The sequence below is a fragment of the Epinephelus moara genome, unplaced genomic scaffold (genome assembly GCF_006386435.1).
Source record: "Epinephelus moara isolate mb unplaced genomic scaffold, YSFRI_EMoa_1.0 scaffold49, whole genome shotgun sequence".
NCBI classification, from domain to species: domain Eukaryota; kingdom Metazoa; phylum Chordata; class Actinopteri; order Perciformes; family Serranidae; genus Epinephelus; species Epinephelus moara.
Window position 1 is genome coordinate 23481 of NW_026082421.1, and position 5127 is coordinate 28607.

The following is a 5127-nucleotide window of genomic DNA, read 5'->3' on the forward strand; positions in this document are numbered from 1 at the left end:
CCTGTGAGGCAAATTGTGATTTGTGATATTGGGCTTTATAAATAAAATTGATTGATTGAATTGATTGACAAAGTCATCATGCAACAAGCTGACACTAAGATAGCATAAAGCTAACACGGCCACTTACCTCAGAGTCGATGTGAAAACGCTGGCCAACGCCCTTTAGCGTGAGGCTTTTATAAGCTCGGATGATGAGCCATCATGCCGCAGGGAGGTCCAATCAGCTATCACTGCATGTAGGCACTTAATCCGTGGAGTCAAATGTCAGCGTTCTGGGCAGGAACCCCTGATTGTTTTGCGGGGTTTCCCTCAGAAAAAAAGCACTCAGATGTAGTTGCAATTCACGACATAGATATACGTAGATGCCGCATTCAACGGCGCTCCTCATTGGAGTGATACGTCAAGGGTTTTTTTTGGGGAGTTTTTCCTCATCCGCTGTGAGGGTCATAAGGACAGAGGGATGTCGTATGCTGTAAAGCCCTGTGAGGCAAATTGTGATTTGTGATATTGGGCTTTATAAATAAAATTGATTGATTGATTGATTGAACGCAACCGCCATCTTGCCCAGGCGGAGCTGCGCTGCCGAATGCATGTATTTCTATTGAGGCAGGAGACTATCATTAAAATCATCATTTCTCGCTGAATTCTCAACCGATTTTCATGCGGTTTGGTTTGTTACAATCGTAAGACATGTAGTTATGTGACAGGATACTTGTTTAAATAAAAAATGCAGCTTTTCATACCAAAATATTTGATCTTATGTAGATAAAGTAACAGTAATAGTTCCACAACACATTTAAACTAAACTTTCCCCATGTAATAAATATTATTTTTTCTTAATAGATGTACAATGCCCACCATGATGTCATTTAATTATTAATTTTTATAATAAATGTTTTATAATAAACATTTTAAGTCACACAATGTGCAAAAAATAGTGTATCAGCAGGGTTGTGCCAAGCTGCAGTGTAGTTACACATTCTGATTAACAAATGTTGGTTTTGTACAAGTGAAAATAAATGACTTTGAGCTGCATGTTTACACAAAATTTTGCTTTAATCTCATATGTATAACACCACAGTGCTCATGGGAGCCTGGACACAGAACTGTTTACATTATTAGGTCATATTTACAAAANAAAACGTCCATATTGTGATGGTTTATTTTCCAGTGCAGTTCGATAACGCCTGCACTTTAACGCTAAAAATCCAAACAAACAGCGTGGACAAGGAGACAGTCTTAAAACGGCTAATGGTAGCATTAGCATCTAGCTTCAACCATCACATAGATCTACAGTTAGACCCTCGATTCAACAATGAAGGAAACAATGAAGCCTTTGAGCCACCAGCAGGCCAGCCAGCTGCTCCATAACAAGTTTGTTGTGGTTCTGGGAGACTCCATTCAGAGGTCTGTGCCCAAGGACCTTGCTATGCTGTTGCAGAAGGACAAATATCTCTCTGCAAGACAACTCAAGACCAAGGGTGAGATGATCTTTGAACAGGACTGCCTGGTGGAATGACGTTGTCTAAGTCCAATGCACAATGGGATAGAGTACCGCAAGGTTCAGCAGTTTCAGTCCTCCCACCACTTGGTCCGCTTCTACTTTGTGACGCGCATCTACTCTCGCTACGTGCAGAGCATCCTAGAAGACTTCCGCCATGGCTTGAAACCAGATGTAGTCATTATCAACTCCTGTGTGTGGGATATTTCACGGAACTTGGAGTGAACGTTTGTAACCCATCGAGTGTGAAAGGAACACGCTGGGTTCCATATGTTCAGCAAGCCTTGCATGTTCTGCTCAAGCCATCCAAGACAGGGGATCTTGCTGAGGACAGTGGCCAGTATGCAGCAACACTGCAACACATGGAGCACCTTGCTGCCTCTGCTACCTCTGCTGATGTGCAAGGGAGGGTAAGAAAAGTAAACTATTTCATTTTTATTTCTATTATTTCACGTTTTAAATACTGTGTTCACAGACAAATTATTGTAAAAACAATTCAATTAAAATTCAGCTTAACTCTTAATTGCTTGCTCTTTAGGTCAAATGCTTCAGTGTGTTCAACCACGATGCCTGGACTGAAAGTTAAAACCAGCTGCTGGACGACAGCATTGAAGAGGTTGATGTCCTCCTGAAGCATTTTGGTGACATCCTTAAAAAGTGAGTAGATTAATTTAAACTCACACGTTAAGGAGTTACTTACCCCAATAACTACCTCTCCTTATATTCACACTTCTCACTCCCCCAAATCACATTTCTTTTCATAGAGGAGGGTGCAACGCTAACAAAGTGCAGGAGGAGTGGCAGAATCTGAAGGTCCTTGTTGCCAGCACCTTCAGCAATAAGAGCTACCTAGCTCTGTGGCAGACTCTTCTGACAAAAGAGCCATACAAACATGAGGTATGTCAATAATAATATCTCTAGAATTAGTTTGATATTTTCAAACAGAAATTACATATAGTTGCTGTTTTACAGAACATCCTGCACTTGGTTGCAATCATGCTGCTGCTTCCAATCTCCTCTGCCCAGTGTGAGAGAGGTTTCTCTGCCCAGAATAGAATTAAAAATTCTGTCCGGAGCAGTCTTCATGTCTCCACCACAGAAGATCTCATGCAGATCAGCACTGAGGAAGGTCCATTGGAAACATTCGACCCAACAAATTCTGCAATCCATTGGCTTTCCTCATCTAAACGTTATAGGCGGCCAAACTATAAGGAGTGGCCACAGTTTGTGTCTCAAGTTTAAGAACAAGATCAGCATTGGAAACATTCAACACTGTTAATGTTTAAATTTTAATGAACCTGATTAATTGCTGTTCAACAATATGTAAATGAAATTCTGATCAATATCCAGTGAATTTCACAATAAACATGTTAACTAACTGTCAACGCAGGTGTGCTACTAAATTTTTGCTGCATTTATTAGGGACCAAGTCCGAAGGCAGAGGACTCGCCGAAGGCGAGGACCCCCCCTATTGTTTTTGGTGCGTTTAGTCTTGCAGAGCAGGACACTATTGTTTTTGCTGCATTTATTATTATTAGGGACCGAGCCCTATGCAGACATGACAGGGGCACAATCTCCATTTTAACCCTTTAGGTGTCAGAGTTTATTGAGGCAAATATTCCATTTTCATTTCAACATTTCAAAAGGCTGTGGTGAAAGTGGTGAGAGATAAAGGCATACTGTAAATGAGAAAACTATTCATCATGACCCAAAGTTTGTCCTGGGAGTAAATTAACTCATCTAATTTGCATATTGTTACGTCACTAGGCAGTGGCCATATTGGATTTCATACATATCAGTAAATCAACATATTTACACAGTAGATTTCTTTTGTTTTGTGCTGTTTTTGTTGTCTGTTACTCAAAATAAAGGAAGAGGACTCTGCTAGGAATAAATTGATTCATCTAATTTGCATATTGTGACATCACTTCTACATACCTACAGCGACAGAAAGCATTCAAACATCAAAACGTTCAGCTCTGTAAGGATTTTCTGATGTTTGTGGCAATATGTGTGATATTTCTAAATAACTCACAGTGATGACATAAGCTGGGGGCCGAAACGGGCACGAGTGCGAGGTCCCGCCAAACGCTGCTTGCAGCTTTAATTAGGGACCGAGCCCGAAGGCAGAGGACTGCTCTGTGAGGTGCGAGGACCCTATTGTTTTTGCTTCGTTTATTATTAGGGACTGAGCCAGAAGGCAGAGGACTGCTCACAGAAGGCGAGGACCCTATTGTTTTTGCTTCGTTTATTATTAGGGACCGAGCCCGAAGGCAGAGGACTGTTTTTGCTTCATTTATTATTAGGGACCGAGCCTAGAGGCAGAGGACTGCTCAAGGAGCAGTCCTCGCCGAAATTAACCCCTAAAGTGCCAAAATGGGCTCTCTAGCGCCACCTAGGCACACAAAAATGGCCGCTACGGCCTGTAGGAACGTCGTAGAAACATGAAACCAAAACTGCTGTGTTCGTCTCGTGAAGACCTAAAAATCACACCCCTGACCTAAATCCAACAGGAAGTGAGCTATTTGCCCTTTAAAAAGTAAGATTTCGTCTCAAAACTGCCTTTCCTAAAAAATCTTCTTCTCTTACACCGCTTATCCAATCAGCTTCAAACTTGCACAGATGACAGATCAACTCGTTCTAATCAAAAGTTATTCGTAACTTTTCCATTAATCACTTAGTTTGGATTTTATGGCCTCCACAAGGTGAGATGTCAAAAAAACGTCCTAACGATCTTCGAAAGCTGTCCCATAGGAAATGAATGGCAGCAGGGGGGAGAAAGACACCAATCTTAGGGCTTTTTCTAGCATTTACAGCGTCTCCATACTTTGTGNTGATTGATTGAGGAGAAATTTCTGGAAATAGCTGGGATGCAACACATTTTAAACTCGCTCCCCTGACCACATTTTTGACTCGAAAAAAATAAAACCCGACACATGCCTTCACAAGACGTGGCTGTCTCTCAAAATTACTTTATTTTCTTCCTTGGACCAACGGTTTGGGTATGCGAAGCATTTGTTCGAGGAGTTAAATCCCTTTATAAACAGCCTTTGGTGATCTGCTCTCCTGACTTGTCTGTGTCTGCCACAGGTGCAGGCAAGTCATTAATCGCCATGACAACGGCTGCACACACAGACACAGCCACAGGGCTCTCTGGTCTGTGTGTCTCACAATCTTTAAAGGACAGATTACAGCAGCAGAATCTTCATTTCAAACAGCAAATACACATTATTAACCCCTAAAGTGCCAAAATGGGCTCTCTAGCGCCACATAGGTGCACTAAACTGGCCACTGCAGCCCGTCGGAATGTCATATCAAGATCAAACCAAATATTGTGTGTTTGACTTACAGATCATGCGCTGACACCCATGACCTAATTCCATGAGGAAGTGAGCTACCGAGCCTAGAGGCAGAGGACTGCAGTCCTCGCCAAAGGCAAGGACCCCCCCTATTGATTTTGCTGCGTTCTTACAGAGCAGTCCTCGCCAAAGGCGAGGACCCTATTGTTTTTGCTGCGTTTATTAGGGACCGAGCCCGAAGGCAGAGGACTTCTCACAGAGCAGAGGACCCGTGAGAGATAAAGCCATGCTGGAAATGAGAAAACTTTTCATCATGGCCCCAAGTTT